This window comes from Dermochelys coriacea, chromosome 4 (genome assembly GCF_009764565.3).
Source record: "Dermochelys coriacea isolate rDerCor1 chromosome 4, rDerCor1.pri.v4, whole genome shotgun sequence".
NCBI lineage: Eukaryota > Metazoa > Chordata > Testudines > Dermochelyidae > Dermochelys > Dermochelys coriacea.
Genome location: NC_050071.1, coordinates 31,754,673 through 31,772,820, shown reverse-complemented (window position 1 = coordinate 31,772,820; position 18,148 = coordinate 31,754,673).

Below are 18,148 nucleotides of genomic sequence, written 5' to 3'. Positions count from 1 at the left end.
TAATTTATATACAGAGAAACTGAGGCACAGTGAGATTAAGTGCCGTGCTCCCAAGATCACATAAGAAGTTTGCCACAGAGCTGAGAACACAACCTACATCTCATGCCTTCCAACTCCATCCTTCCTCCCCATATGCACTTGAACCCTATCCAGTTGACACAAAATGAGCACAGATGCCAGAGTACCCCAAACACTGAATCACACTCAGGCATATGTGTAAAATGTATTTCATTTTCATTTCTAGGCAATGATGTGAATATTTTCTGAATTGTTCCTATTCTAATACTTGTGACATACATGAACCCCTGTGAAGTTGAGCAGAGGCAAATAATCAAAGTACAAGTTGTCCGTATAACTGTCCCACTATTTCCATGTGCCTTTTAGTTTCAGTTCCACAGTTTTGCTTCAGAACTAAACTAATAGTCACTATATATAAAATTAATATATATAACTATTACCCCACCCACATGACTATCAGACATGATAGCACCAAATTAAAAGTTACCATCTCTCCTTCTATATTTTCTCAGGTGTAAGAAATAAACGTACAAAAAGTTGACAGTGCCACAATTATTTCATCCAAAATTACTTGCAATAGACTAAGTTTTATATTTAATTAAAGTTTCTTTAAAGACTACTCTGTCATTAGAGGTAATTCTGCAGCAGTCTCCTGGATTCCATTACAATACTGGGAGTTTTCTCTCTCTATTTAAATAAATTATAGCTTTCAATTAAGAAATGGGGCCTACAGAAAGACACACTGTGTCATTCCACAGCTACCTTATTGTGCGTGTCTTTTACAAATATTTCTAACTGGATTCTTATCAACTTTGTCCCAAAGGTATTTTGTATGTGGGACCAAAATGATAATCCCAAAAAGGGATTTGCAAGTCCTTTACATCAGGATCCATTGCCTCTATCTGAGCTCTGCCTGGTGCCAATCACTGAAGTCTAGAAAAACATGATTATCCACTGATGCTATTTGAGAAGAAGGGATCCAGAGAACCTGCATTGTGAACCTTTTTAACAAAGGACAGGCAAGCCCTCTGAATAATGAGGATAGACACCATTGAACACAGTGCTTCCCACAACCCATCACCAACATCTCTGTGTTCTCCTGACTGAGTTTCAGCCAGCTTGCTCTCATCCAAGTCCCTAGTTCAGCCAAGCACTGGGAAAGCAGAGACACCACAACATCTGGGTTCAATGAAATCAGTGTAGAGCTAAGTATCTTAAGGAGCAGGGTTTAGTCATGCTTCTGTAAAGGGGCTTTCTACATAATCATGGAGTCCTCTTGTTACCATAATGTAATGAGTCTTATAAGCCTTCAGGTTATCGGATATTGAAATTCCTCATATGGATCTCAAAGCCTCGTTTTACACAGTGCATCTATACAAGATCCTTTTTTTAATTTTAATTTAAAAAAATTAAATTAAAAAATGCCAAGTTATGCATCATCTATGGAATGATGGCACTGCAGCCCAAATCATCTCACTATCACCCCCGGTGGTCTCATATAAGTGTTGTACAGGAGAGCTGACAGACTAGAACCCTGGTACAAGGGAACCATCAAGGCTGATGAGCAATTATCCAACACTGCCTCCTTTCCTGCAGTGATTTATCAGTAAAGTGAGAACATACCATACATACATTACCAAATCCCTGAACATCAACACTGCACTCTCTTGCCTGGTAATTCATAATCCAGTAAGGGTCCATAGGGTGAGTAAAGAAAACTCCCAAAACTTTATGTTCAACTATATGAAAAGCTACTTACAGAGCCTTAAAAAAAGACAAAAAAAATCCTAGATTCCTGATCACTATTGACTACCCATCACTAGAAGATTTTTTTTATAAGAAGCCCAACAGCAATACAAGTCTCTTTGTCATACCCAAGCTACCTGGCAGACTGTTAGGGATCAAGAAACCTCAGATGAAGCCAAACTTGCAGCACCACAACCCCTTCTCAGTAACCTTAACTAAAACAATAAGGGGATAATAACTGGTGAGATCTCCAATATGAATACATGTTCTTGAGCATGGTTCTAATGGCAACTCATTTGAAGGGAGCTGGCAGGCTGCCCAAATGTTATCTTAGCCAACAATGGACCTAATAGCAGCCCTCCCGCACTGTTTGAATTTAATAAGCCATTGGGGCATGAATCCAGCTCACAAGTCAGAACTCCTTGAGCTTCTCAAGAATCTTAGAAAGCAAAACTGACCAAAACAGCCAGAGAGGCATTATATTTATTCGCTGGACAAAAGCACCCAATGAATCCAACCTTATCATTCATTAAATAGATATAAATTCCTTGCAGCAAGAAATACTTGGCTAATTGCAGGCATAGACAAATGTAAAATGTTTTACAGAACCATGCTATATGATAGCATTAGCTATAGTATGGTCCTTTTAAATTATTTTCTAATATGTTTATGCCTTGTTTAAATTGGTCATGGAAATGGCATTAGTATCTTTCTAGCAACAAACTTGGTTAAAACACCTAGAGAGACACCTACAGAATGTCATATTTTTGTGTGACCTAGGACTTAGTTCCAGTCTTTAATCTGATTCTTTTGGTGTGTTTCATGGGCTGCTATGAGTTCTGGAAAAGATATAATGCTGCACCTGAAGATATTTGTAAACCTTTGGAGCCTTATTCTTTACTCTGTTTCAGTCACTTTAAAGTGATGTAACTCCATTGGCCGCAGTGGAGATACACGAGTGTGAAGTCAGTGCCACAAAAGTAGAAAATCAGGCCCCTGTTCTTGATAGTTTCCTCTGGAGCTACCGAGTCAAGTGAGTTTAGGCTAGCATTTCAAAAAAATTGGTCTAATTATATTAAATTGCCTGTTTCTATATAAAAAGAAAAGGAGTACTTGTGGCACCTTAGAGACTAACAAATTTATTTGAGCATAAGCTTTCGTGAGCTACAGCTCACTTCATCGGATGCATTCAGTGGAAAATACAGTGGGGAGATTTATGTACATAGAGAACATGAAACAATGGGTGTTATCATATACAAGGTAAGGAGAGTGATCACTTAAGATGAGCTATTACCAAAATAGCTCATCTTAAGTGATCACTCTCCTTACCGTGTATATGATAACACCCATTGTTTCATGTTCTCTATGTACATAAATCTCCCCACTGTATTTTCCACTGAATGCATCCGATGAAGTGAGCTGTAGCTCACGAAAGCTTATGCTCAAATAAATTTGTTAGTCTCTAAGGTGCCACAAGTACTCCTTTTCTTTTTGTGAATACAGACCAACACAGCTGCTACTCTGAAACTTGTTTCTATATAGCTTTGGTATTGTATGGAAAACCCAGGTTAAACTCTGGGATGTCAAAGATGCTTAGCAGGCAAGAAAGAGCAATGTTGGTGTTAATTTTCCTGTTTGTGAGTTTCCAGATATTTATGGGATTAATGACCCATTCCTTTGTTTAGATCTGTTTTAATTTTTGGAAGTTCTTTAAAGGACACTGATTTCAATTACCTGTGTATAGTTTTGATAACTTCCATTTGCATTCATGCCATAGAGTTCTTTCAGATAGAATTTATCATGTTTTTTTTTAAAAAAGTATGTATGGCACCTATATATGACCATGATGGGTGCAGTAAAATGCCTAACCAGGGGAAAAAAACATGTTTGAGATAGGCAATCCAGTAGGTATTTTAGCTGAGTTGTCTGATAGTACTTTAATTCTAATTCCTTTAATTGGGACAATCTGGCAGGATCCTGGGGTAAATGTAATGGGCTAGATGTTATAAATTAGAATAGCTCAGTTGACGTCAAATTTACACCAACCGAGGAGCTGAATGTATGATTTTAGGGCATAAAGCAAGCATATTTTAGACAAGTATATTTCAATCTATTTCATATAAAGCTATTTGATCAGTTTGCTTTTGGATTAAAGTTGAAAAGCATGTCAGTAATACCACAACCTTTTTTGAGTCTTACATAAATTGCTGGTTTCAGAGTAGCAGCCGTGTTAGTCCGTGGGCGTCCAGGATTTCCAGGTTTATGGATCTTGGGTAGCAGATAGAATACCCCAGGTCGGGGCTCCAGGGGTGTGTCTGTGCGGAAATCCTGGACGCCCCATCATCTCAGGCATTGGCACCCTGGCAGCAGGATTGTCTGGCTATGTAGACTCCCTCCTCAGGTCCTTCGTTACCAGCACTCCCAGCTATCTTCGAGACACCACCGATTTCCTGAGGAAACTACAGTCCATTGGTGATCTTCCTAAAAACACCATCCTAGCCACTATGGATGTAGAAGCCCTCTACACCAACATTCCACACAAAGATGGACTACGAGCCGTCAGGAACAGTATCCCCGATACTGTCACGGCTAACCTGGTGGCTGAACTTTGTGACTTTGTCCTGACCCATAACTATTTCACATTTGGTGACAATGTATACCTTCAAATCAGCGGCACTGCGATGGGTACCCGCATGGCCCCACAGTATGCCAACATTTTTATGGCTGACTTAGAACAACGCTTCCTCAGCTCTCGTCCCCTAATGCCCCTACTCTACTTGCGCTACATTGATGACATCTTCATCATCTGGACCCATGGAAAAGAAGCTCTTGAGGAATTCCACCATGATTTCAACAATTTCCATCCCACCATCAACCTCAGCCTGGACCAGTCCACACAAGAGATCCACTTCCTGGACACTACGGTGCTAATAAGCGATGGTCACATAAACACCACCCTATATCGGAAACCTACTGACCGCTATTCCTACCTACATGCCTCTAGCTTTCATCCAGATCATACCACTCGATCCATTGTCTACAGCCAAGCGCTACGAAATAACCGCATTTGCTCCAACCCCTCAGACAGAGACAAACACCTACAAGATCTCTATCATGCATTCCTACAACTACAATACCCACCTGCTGAAGTGAAGAAACAGATTGACAGAGCCAGAAGAGTACCCAGAAGTCACCTACTACAGGACAGGCCCAACAAAGAAAACAACAGAACGCCACTAGCCATCACCTTCAGCCCCCAACTAAAACCTCTCCAACGCATCATCAAGGATCTACAACCTATCCTGAAGGACGACCCATCACTCTCACAGATCTTGGGAGACAGACCAGTCCTTGCTTACAGACAGCCCCCCAATCTGAAGCAAATACTCACCAGCAACCACACACCACACAACAGAACCACTAACCCAGGAACCTATCCTTGCAACAAAGCCCGTTGCCAACTCTGTCCACATATCTATTCAGGGGATACCATCATAGGGCCTAATCACATCAGCCACACTATCAGAGGCTCGTTCACCTGCGCATCTACCAATGTGATATATGCCATCATGTGCCAGCAATGCCCCTCTGCCAAGTACATTGGCCAAACTGGACAGTCTCTACGTAAAAGAATGAATGGACACAAATCAGACGTCAAGAATTATAACATTCAAAAACCAGTTGGAGAACACTTCAATCTCTCTGGTCACTCGATCACAGACCTAAGAGTGGCTATCCTTCAACAAAAAAGCTTCAAAAACAGACTCCAACGAGAGACTGCTGAATTGGAATTAATTTGCAAACTGGATACAATTAACTTAGGCTTGAATAGAGACTGGGAATGGATGAGTCATTACACAAAGTAAAACTATTTCCCCATGGTATTTCTCCCCCCCACCCCACCCCCCACTGTTCCTCTGATATTCTTGTTAACTGCTGGAATTAGCCTACCTTGCTTGTCACCATGAAAGGTTTTCCTCCTTTCCCCCCCCCGCTGCTGGTGATGGCTTATCGTAAGTGATCACTCTCCTTACAGTGTGTATGATAAACCCATTGTTTCATGTTCTCTGTGTGTGTATATATAAATCTCTCCTCTGTTTTTTCCACCAAATGCATCCGATGAAGTGAGCTGTACCTCACGAAAGCTTATGCTCTAATAAATTTGTTAGTCTCTAAGGTGCCACCAGTACTCCTTTTCTTTTTACATAAATTGCTGTGCACCTCAAGATTTTGTTTGCTGTTTTCATTAGCAATGATTTCAGGAACTTTAAAATGTTCATAAAATTCATGTCTCTAGAATATATTGAGAGAGACAGTAGGCTGGCATAGATTTAAGGTGGGTTTAAGTGCTCAGCACAAATGGAAATGATGCAGTTGTAGGGTTATCTGCAGCTTTGGATATGAAGCTACCACTCCCTGCCAATTCTCTCTTATTCTATTAAAACAATATAGTTTGATACAATTTTATTTTATATTCTGTTTTTTATTAAAACTGTGCCTTCAAAAAAATTTATAGAATTATTGTAAATATCACAGGTAATTAGATAACAGAAAGAGAGAAAAGTAAGAGGCATAGGCTAGGGTGAAAGATATGCTTTAAGATGAGATTTGAGAGGAGATGGAAAAGTTGGGGACTGATTCAGTAGTAACATGCTTAAAGTTAGGCACGTATTAAGTGCCTTGGCTGAATTGGGGCTTTGAGGTAGAGCAACAGAGGATGTCTTTCACCAAGAATCTGGAATTCTGGAGAGGGATAAGGAGATATCTGGGAGTAGACAACAAGGTGTTGATGCTGGTGGTAAGTGAGAAGAGCAGAAAGGGAAGGGATGTGAGAAAAGATGGAACAAGTCCATGGAATATTTAAAAAAACAAAAAAGGTAGTTTGCGGATGGCACCAAAATTGGAGAGGTGCAAATAAAAGAAAAGTTCAGACTGTAAAGTGTCATGGATAGAGCAGTAGGGATATCAGGTAGCATGAGGAGATTTGGAATTAACTAATATAAACTAATATATAAAATACTACAGAAAGGGAGAGGAGCTAGAGAGCACTGACACATAATAGGGAGAAATAGCCATGCCGCTGCCACTTGTTATATTTAATTGAGTTTATTTTCTCCTTTTTCTCCTTAATACTAATACTTTTGAATGTAACCATTCAGGTTAGCTATAGCAAGGCATTAAGATTGGAAGATGGAAAGGGAAAAGTGCCCATGAAAAGATCTCCCTCAACCTTAGAAAGTGTTCTGCAATATGAAACAGTTTGAGAACCACTGTCCAGACAGCTCTCAAAATATATTGCAGAAATCTGAATAGGGAAGATACAGCAAATTGGAAAAAAGGACCTTTAACTTCACAAAAATGTCAGTTCCTGAAGGCACTGGGAAACAGTCCAAACAATGAGGTGTCATTTGCTCTGGAGAAAGTAAAGAAGGAAGTGTTATTTACTCCTCATAACACAAGAACTAGGGGGCACCAAATGAAATTAATTGGCATCAGGTTTAAAACAAACAAAAGGCAGTATTTCTTCACACAATGCACAATTAATCCGTGGAACTCTTTGCCACAGGATGTTGCAAAGACCAAGACTATAACAGGGTTCAAAAAAACTAGATAAATTTATGGAGGATAGGTCCATCAATGGCTATTAGCCAGGATGGGCAGGGATGGTATCCCTAGCCTCTGTTTGCCAGAAGCTGGGAATGAGCGACAGGGGATGGATCACTTGATGATTACCTGTTCTGTTCATTCCCTCTGGGGCACCTGGCATTGGCCATTGTTGGAAGACAGGATAATGGGCTAGGTGGATCTTTGGTCTGACCCAGTATGGCCATTCTTATGTTCTCTTAGAGTTTAGCTAGAGGATGTTGTCTGCTCCTCAGGAGGCTAGAATGACAGACTTGTGAAATTCCCAGTTTCTGCTTCTAAAAAGGCTAAAGGTAGTGAAATTAGAGGGAGAACGCAAATAGATTTTTAAATAAGAAAATTTGGTATAAAGCCAAAGATCAGTGAAAACCTATTTATATAGCATCAGAGGTGCACCTTGTATTGTAAAAGAGGGAAACTATGCTAAAAATTGGATTCCCCCCCAATTTTGTTAATGATATTGGGCCCCAATACTGGAAACATTTACCATGTACCTAACTTTACTCACATGAGCAATCCCTTGGCTAGCCCGTGCCAGCTGACTCAGGCTTGCAGGATTTAGGCTAAAGTGCTGTTTAATTGTGGTGTAGATGTTCAGGCTTGGGCTGCAGCTCTAGGTCCCTGCAAGGTGGGAGGTTACCAGAGCTCAGGTTGCAGCCCAAGCCTGAACCTCTACATCACAATTAAACAGCCCCTTATCCTGAGCCCTGCAAGCCCGAGTTCACTGGCATGGGCCCACCACAGGGTGTCTAACTGCAGGGTAGACATATGCACAGTGTTCTATTGAATTGCTGAAAAGCTTCAGGAAGCAGGTGGGTTTTCAGACATTTTGCAGCACCCACTGAGGGGATCCAGCTGCTTTCCACTCTCTTTTGCACTATAACAGCAGCACAAAGGAGGGGCAGGGAAGGTGAGGGGGAAGGGGCCTCAGAGTTCAGGCCACTAATTTATCCTATTTGCTGCTTATTGCTATTTACTTTCATTCAGCATCATAGGGGTCAAGTTCAGCTTTGATTTTCTTGGTTTTATCCATTTGTTACAACAGCTACCTAATCTTGCTCGTCAGTCATCCTAAGGGAGAGTAAAGGCCATCTTTTTTGAATGGATCGAGCCTGAGGGCACAGAGAATAAATTTTACAATCTGGAAGATCTCTAAAACAAAGGAGCATTTTCCACTTTTCTACAATGAAAGGAATTACCTGCACTCACATGAAAAGTAGAAAATGTTTACAGAAAAGTTACATTACTTAACAAAAGCTATGAATTTTGGAGGGGGTGGCCACTCAAAAATTAGGTATTAATGAGGACAACTAAATAGATTTTAAAATAGCTTTAAAGGATGTGATTAAATAGCTCACAAAAACTGGTCATTGGTCACAAAATTGGGTGACTGGGCAACAAAATGGCAGATGAAATTCAATATAGATAAATGCAAAGTCATGCACATTGGAAAACAATCCCAATTATACATATAAAAGGATGGGGTCTAAAATTAGCTGTTACCATTCACGAGATCTTGGAGTCATCTTGGATAGTTCTTTGAAAACATCTACTCAATGGGCAGCAGCAGGCAAAAAAAGCTAACAGAATGTTGGGAACCAGTAGAAAGGGATAGATAGAAAGACAGAAAATATCTAATGCCACTATATAAATCCATGGTACATCCACACTGTGGGCAGTTCTCAAAGAAGATGTATTAAAATTGGAAAAAGTTCAGAGAAGAGGAAAAAATGATTAGGGGTAGGGAACAGCTTCCTTAAGGAGAGAGAGAGAGACTGGGACTGTTCAGCTTAGAAAGGAGGCAGCTAAGGGGGGGATATGATAGAAGTCTATAAAATCATGACTGAGGTGAGGAACATGAATAGGGAAGTATTATTTCCTCTGGGTCACCCAATGAAATTAATAGGCAGCAGGTTTAAAACTAAGAAAATACTTCTTCACACAACACACAGTCAACTCTTTGCCAGGGGGTGTTGTGAAGGACAAAAATATAAATGGGTTAAAAAAAAAGAATTAGATAAGTTCAAGGAGGAGAGGTTCATCAATGGCTATGAGCCAAGATGGTCAGGGACGCAACCCCATTTTATGGGTCTCTCTAACCCTCTGACTGCCAGAAACTAGGACTGGATGACAAGGCGATGGATCACTCAATAATTGCCCTGTTCTGTTCATTCTCTCTGAAGCACCTGGCATTGGCCACTGTCAGAAGACCGCATACTGGGCTAGACGGACCATTGGTCTGACCTAGTATGGCCGTTCTTATATTCTTAGCTTTCATACTGGTCTTTTCTGCATAGCACTGGCTCTTCCATTGCCTTTTTTTTTTTTTTAAATAACAGATAAGTAGGTCTATATTTCATGAAAATCATAGTGGTGGCTTTCTGTGCCTGAACATTTAAACCAAACCTCTGCATGTAACAGTCAAAGAATTAGGTGAATACCCACATGCAAAAATAGGAAGTCTTGATTTGCATTAGATAGCCCAGGTAATTTATCCTGAAATCCTATTATCCGAAAAAGATAAAGGCTGTAAATCTACTTGCAACATGAGTATTTGGCTAAAGCTCCCCCCGCCCCTAAGGTAAAGGGAAGCTTCTGTTCAGATTATTTAATGACAAAATTCAATGTCATTAATGCAACTAGAGGGCTCAGTACAACCAGAGGGCCATATTCAGGGAAAATGTGCCTTTTTAAAAACATGTTGTTTAACTTTTTATATTCAGATATAGATACTGAATACTCTGTAGTCCCTTATTGGTCAACAACAGAGCTGTAGACTGATGGTTCTCAAAGCCGGTCCGCCGCTTGTGCAGGGAAAGTCCCTGGCCGGCTGTGCCGGTTAGTTTACCTGCCGCGTCCGCAGGTTTGGCCGATTGTGACTCCCCCTGGCCGCAGTTCGCTGCTCCAGGCCAATGCGGGCTGTGAGAAGGGCGGCCAGCAAATTCCTTGGCTTGTGCCACTTCCCGCAGCCCCCATTGGCCTGGAGCAGCGAACCACGGCCAGTGGGAGCCGCGATCGGCTGAACCTGCGGATGCGGCAGGTAAACAAACCAGCCCGGCCCGCTAGGGGCTTTCCCTGAACAAGTGGCAGACCGGCTTGGAGAACCACTGCTGTAGACCATTCTATTATAAAGTCTGCTCATTTGACATCACTGTTGCTCTAATGGTAGCCTGTAGACTCCACTGCACCAAAATGACTGTATATTCAAGTGTTATGCCGGGACTCAGACCACTCTTTGCACTGCAGGCCCCAAAGGCAAGAGTGCTGCATTGTCAAGAGATACAGACCACTGGAAAAAACACTAAAATATGGCTCATTTTATAAGCCATGGTGGGGGGGGAGGGATAGCTCAGTGGTTTGAGCATTGGCTTGCTAAACCCAGGGTTGTGAGTTCAATCCTTGAGGGGGCCATTTAGGGATTTGGGGCAAAAATTGGGGATTGGTCCTGCTTTGAGCAGGGGGTTGGACTAGATGACCTCCTGAGGTCCCTTCCAACCCTGATAGTCTATGATTCTAAGATAATGTTTAGGGATATGATTGAGAACATTGGGACACTGTTACATGAGCAGAGCATAATCTTGTGGTTTTAGAGCCTAACCCAACACTCAATGAAGTCTACCAATGACTTCATGGAGATCAGAATCAATATCTACTATTTTCAGTGAGATCACTATAAGTTAACTGTGAATAATAACAACAACAACAATACTTACAGCAGCATTTACATAGCGCTTTTAGTAGAGCATCACAAGCATATTGCAAACACTTAAGTTTCACAACACCTTTATGAAGTATGAATTAACTAAGGCACAAAAAAGCTAAGAATTTTCTCAGAAACAGAGGAAGTCAGTGGCAGAGAGAAACAGAAACAGAACTTAGGAATCTTGAATAGAACTGATTGGGAACTTCACTAGATGTTTGTCCATCAGAAAATGTCAATTTGTTGAAAGTGAAACTTCACAGGAACGTACCAGATTTGACAGAAGTTTCATTGAGAGGTTGCTAGCCTCTAGGATGGAATTTCTGGTCAAAACAGACAGAGACACACACCAACCCCAAAACAGCCAATAGCTATGATTAGAGCTGTGAGAAACCAAGTTCAGTACCTACTCTGCCTGATTTGGAGCAGGGACTTGAACCCAAGTCTCCCATCCCAGGTGAGCGTCCTAACTACTAGGCTATAAACTGTTGTGGGATGGGTTTTTCACTCTCTGGTGTTTCATCAAAAAACTTCAAAAAGTCTCAGTTTCATCCAGAAGCAAAAATGGGGGGGAAAAAAATCAAATACTCAAAAATATTCATGGGATGGGAAAACTGTTTCATGCCCAGCTCTAGTCAACACTTAGTCTCTTGCTTTAACTGCCAACCCATAGTTCCTCATAAGATTATACATGAGATCACAGAAGAATGTGTAATATGTTCAGGCAATTATGGCATGTGTGTGACCATATCCAGCCTCTGAACTATTATTTGTTCAGTGCTTACACAAGATACAGAATTCTGTGCAGCCCCCTGTGGCTGCGTGCACACAATTCAGAATTTGAAGCCTTTCTTTTTGTGAATATATTAAATCTGTGCTCCACAATCAGTCTATTGGTTTCTGGGTGGAATTGAAGATGTTGGTTTTGATGTACAAAGTCCTATATGGCCTGAGACCTACTTATCTAACAGACTGCCTCTCTCTCTGATATACAGTTGCAGAGATCAATGGATGTCAACAGAGGAGCCTAAATTTGAAATCTAGTGGTAAAACAGAGAAGGAATTATCCATTAGGTTGCTGAACCTGTGGAACTTGTTTCTACCCTTAGTCTACAACAACTTGAATTTGTTAGCCTGCGGCAAGGAACATCTTTTTTGCCTTGCCCATAAGGACATGGGTATTGAATAAGACTGGGCAATGCAAGGTGAGTCTGGTTGAGATTTTGTAGAGAGGTTAATTATTATTTGCTGGGTTATTTTATTTGATATTGGAGTAATTGGCAACTCTATTTATACATGTCTTCTAAAAAATTGTCAAAACGTGCCCCGTTGGAAGGATGCTCTTTTGCTGCAGAGTAGGAAAATTCACAACACAACATGCACAGATGGGTATTTGCATATACACACAGGCAGTTGGACATCATAACGTGTACACATATTATAGGTATTTGTACATATTAGCTAGGAGCATGCAAAAATAATGTGCACAGTTGCATGCAGCTATTGTAACTACTGGCCACTAGCTGAAGACCCATAATGTTCTTTTAGAGCCGTTTTTGTTGAATGAATCTTGTAAAAAAATTTAAAAATTCCAGAATTATTGCCAGTCTGCTACACTATCATAGCTTCCATCCTACTGTAATAACATATATTATAGTTCATGAACTGTAACAATTGGAGTATGAAAGCTAATATCCATCCATAAATAGAATCTACAATTTATGCTGAGGTACATGAAAAAAATGTTAGCTGTTCAAAAATTACAGTACATTAACAGGAAGCAGCATAGTTTAAAAAAAAAAGGATCCATTACTGTAGGCTCCAATTAGAGGGGCATTACAAAGAACAGAACACAGGAATTGCCACAATGGATCAGACCATGGTCCATCTAGTCCAGTAGTTTATCTCCAAACAGCAGCCAGCACTAGTGCCCTGCTTCATAGATATGTCCCTTAATCTTTGTAATAGACAGCTATGAAATAGCCAACCACTTCCAGTATGAGCATGAAGCATGAAGACTTATATCCCACATAATTCTGTTCGCTATCTATTGTAACAGTGAATGTTCTATATCCTTGAAAAAGACTATTCCTTATTAAAAATGCTGCCAAGAATTCAGCCACAGTGATATCTTGTGACAATGAGTTCCACAGACTAATTCTGCATTTTATTAAAAAAACATATATTTGCTATATACAATTATTTTATTCTTTACCTTTTTCTTCTTTAGGACCTGAGGCTCATGACTTCACTCCATATGATGCCACTGTATCCACTATGTTGGTGATGTTACCACAGATCATCTTTTTGGGGTATTTTCTTTGTAAAACTGTAAGAAGATCCATTGGATGTAAGCTATTAAAATGCATATGCATTATTTTATTTAATAATCTTTAATGTGCCATTGCATCTGCATGCATGACAGATAGAATACAACCAGATCTTAAATAAAGCGAGTTATAAAACTGCATAAGCAGCCCTTCTCACTGTTCCAACTCCAACAGCCATAAATAACCCACTACTGATCCATAGTCCAGCAAATAGCAGAAGGTTATGTTTTTAAATACACACTGAAAATCAGTAAAGCTGAGCTTTGCTAGAGAGCATTCCTCTCAAACAACTTCCCTCCCTCCCACCTCCAATCCATATACAAGAAGCACCTCACCTGGTGTGATCTCAGCTGTCTGGCAGCATAAAGGTCATGCAGTACATTTGAAAGATGTTCTTCAATGGAAAAGCAGTTGCTTTCTGGCTTTCTTCACTATCCATAAATATGGCATTTTAATACCAGACTCCTCCACATTTATAACTTAACCATGAAAATCCATCCATTTCCTCCTTGCTTAAACACATTTCACATTAAGACCTCATATCTTAGCCATAATATGTTCACCCAAAGCCTAGGAAAGCTTTAGAGTCCATCAATGCCTCTCTTTCAGTGTACAGAAGAGTCGCTATTGTGTGATACATTCTTTAATTCCTTCCTCCAAGGGACTGAGTATGCTCTTTGTGGGAAACGTAAGCCTGGATTGGGTTTTCCACACAGTGGGTCACAGTGCTGCCATTGGGAATGGATTTACTGTCCCATCATTTCTCTCAAGCACTCTTCAAGGGTGACATGTAATGCTTTTGCAATTTTCTGCAACATATATTTTACACGTTTCTTTTGCATGTTTTATCTTAGTTGTTTCTTAAGTCTTTCACATACTGTAAATTACTGTTTCTGTGTTAATTTTTATTAGCCTAAGGATGTCTATTATGAGATGTTTCCATTTCAGCTTTGTAGAGGCAAGAGTTTAGAATTGCACTATAAGAATTAATGTATAATTTGATTTCATCCTGCTAGCCACCCCATGTGAATAGCAGAAAGAAATGACCTTTTGGGACTATGAGATTCTGTTTTCCCATGTCCATTACAAATTGGGCCCTCTTTAGTTCTTTGTTTTAAAGTTTAGTTAGTAAGAGACAGGATTCTGTATTGTAACTACGTTAAGTAGATTAGAGGAACATTGAAGGCCTGGGTCTCAATGTAAATTGTCTTGGTTATTGATTGTAAAACTTAGCAAGGTTTAATTTGCAATGCCTTTTTGCTCGATATAAAATACTACTGTTTGTATTCTCAAAGTCTCTGTAAAAGACTGTTTGGTCTCTGTAAGAGACTGCTTGTGTGAATGAGGAATGCATGCATAAAGATACGGTGCAAAGACCATTGTTAACCAGATGATCAAGAAAGGAGGAGCGAAGACACTTATCGAGATTTGTTGAGGCCAAAGAACCATCAACAAGTATTCATGATTGAGGAAGGGCAAATTGACAACCCTGAGGTGAAGGCTGGCACCCCTAAAGACAATTGATTAAATCGAAACCAGGACAGGATGACCCTCTCAGAGGTGTTTTGGAATGTTAACACCAAACAAGGAGTAACCGGTCAGACACTGACACAGCAAAATCTATAGACTTCAACAGAGAAAAAGGACTATAAGAACAGGGTGCTTTCCCATGGGACTTTGGGTTCGTCTTGCCATACTCCAGGATCATCGGATTGCAACTGACAGAGCCCTGCTCCCCTCTGCGACCCATCTGGCTGGCCACTAGATTGATCCAGACTCTGGACTGGTCACTATAAACATCAACTGGGCAGGAGTGTGTGTGTGTGAGATTGAAAAGCATAAATGTGGCGTGCTGCCTTCTTCCCTACAAAGATCTCATGTGCTTCTTATAAGTATAACAGCTTTACTGATATAACTTGGAATTTGGAGTATATAATCATTATGGATTGTGACTTCCTGTATATGATCCAGTGTAAGGTTGGTATCAGTTCATGGTAGGCTATGAGACACTGATGAGAATAACATCCTCTTCTCTTTTTAAAATGTGTCTTCTACAAGCCTCCTGGTCAAATCCGAATTATAGTCTGAAAATAATATACACAAATAGCAACAACCAAATAGTTTTAAAAGTGATACGAATTATGATTGCCAAGTAACAAAATGACTTGCTAAAATAAAATACAGTGCCCTACAAGTACACGGACGTGTTATCCTAAACTAAATCAGGCTTTTAATACTTAGAAAAACTGTTAACAATTAAAAAAATATTCATGGCATGAGATTTGGCTTAGAAAACATGTATTGTGAGAAGAAAAAAAACCCCACCACCACTATTCAAAAGCACACCACCACTTAGCAGATGAAATTACAACCTATGTAGTTTGGTGAGAATTTTAACATGAACTAAATATATTGATGCATTACAGTAAACAGACAGACTGTCAAAGAGCTTTTCTGAAATTAGACTTAAATTACAGCAAGTGGATATACATAGCTAGGAAGCAGAAATACCTTTTCTTTTTTATGCACTGTATCCAAGGCTTTTATGTCTATGAGACTTTAGTTTTTCATCAATTTAATCTCAGTTTCATAGCTACATGTATCGCTGCCTGAAAATCTAAATTGTTTTAGTGCCCAAACAAAAAACCTGATAGGGCTTGATTGTCCAATTACACTGTGTAACTCAAGTTGGACAAAGAAGGCATTTTTAGTACCAGAAAAGAATAATTGGCACCAAAACTGGTAACCTTGGCACATCAACCAAGGTGATAATGAGGAGCTAACCAGGCTCTGAGAGGGCAAATGCACTGAAAAGAGGGTATGATAAACACAACAGTAGGCATAACAAGCAGCAACAGGGACAGCATTAAATTATTTCTGTGCTCTCAGATCAGATAATCATGATGTTGTTGCCAGATAATCATGATGAACCAGAGCTGGCAGAGGAAGTGTGCATACATAGTGGATCAACAATGACACTGTCTTGTCCTGTAGTATCTTACAATCCCAGACATCACCACAGAAAAAGTGAGCTGAAGTTGGGCTCTGTGCAATGTGCATCTGTGTTCTTGAATTGGTAGATATGAAGATCATTTTATGAGATTTCTATGGAAGATCTGGTTAAACAGAGTTGCAATACACTGTAAAATATGTATGCCCCTAGATTATTTTATGATCGATCTGTGAAATAGCTAGGAATTGTTAATACATTATTGACTTTCCACCGTGTGCCTGTGTCTTATTTGCTTTGGCCACACTCTGTACACAGTTGCTGGCTTTGTTCTCCAGGTTGTCACTGTGTTACACATTAGCCTTGGTGCTTGTGTGAGCAATGGTCCGTGTTGCTTGGGTGTCTGCTCCATTCTGGTATCTCATACTTTTTACCAGATTCAGCCATCTGTGACAGTGCTGAGAGCTTGTTCTGGGTTCATACAGTTTTTTCCAGTTCCGCTGCATTCCAGGGCCATTTTCCTCTCCTGTTTTACTATTAGTCTTGGCAACTTGTTTGTTTAAGGGGAGAGGGTTTCTGGGTGATGCCATTTAGTCAAGACACTTTGCAACAATTCACACATGCTTTTAGCTCCTTATTGGAAATTCTGTATTCTTTGTAATCCTTTGTTAATTTAACATCTCGTTTGTTTAAAGTCAAAGAGTGAAATTATGATCCCATTAAAGCCAGTGGGAGTTTTGCCATTGACTTCAACGCAGCCAGGATTTCACCCATTGTGTATACTGAATAGTACTGTTCCAACTCTTAAAACCAGAGGGAGGAATGACACTGACAGTTTATCCCTGTGACTTTAGCAGGGAAGCTACTAAAGCCATATGGGGAGTGCACTGGACGGGGAAGGATAGAAGACGGTATCTATTGGAAGCAGAAATGCATAAGGAGTATTGGAGGTTAATGGCTCAGGGCCTGTGATTGATAAACAAGACCGAGTTTTGGCAAACTTTCAACTCTGGTGGCTGACTTACATTTCTGAAGGATATTGGACAACGGCTAGAAACTTATTTTTATTAAGTTAGTTACTTAATAGGTTAGTACTGGAATGACCACTAATTAATATTATTGGTATTCATTATTTGTATCAGTATCACCTAGGGACCCCATAGCAAGCATCAGGCCACATTGAAGTAGGTGCTGTACAAACTAGTAAAAAAGACAGCCCTTGCCCTAGAGAGGTTCAAATCAAGGCTTATAACAATATGCAACAAGTAGACGAAACAGACTAATGGGTGAGTGCCAAAGAGTCAATGAAGAATTTAATCTCTGGAATCACTGACTGTTTAGTCAGTTAACAGAAAAACCTCAAACTGTTCAATTTTGCTCCAAATGATCTCAGCTCAACCACTAGTTCTAAGGAAATAAGAAAGTATGTAACAAATTTAAACTCTTGAGCCCACACTTGTTTTCAATTCCCAGTTAGCAAATAAACCATTTGACACACATTACAAAGTCAGAAGCCTGCCACTTTTCCACTCAAAAATGGTTTGAGTGATTTATTTTAATTTACCCAAAATATGTTTCCTCAAGCCTGAGATTAACCAGGAGAATTTTCAATCATTTTGAGTGGAACCAGGGATTGGGGGAAGGGGCAGCTTTTTACGCCCTTAACTATGGAGTCAATGAGAGAGAGAATTAAAAGTCAAATGAAAAAAGTGTTCAGCTTCACTTTTTGCACATAACTTTAATCAGTTATTCATTTAGGAA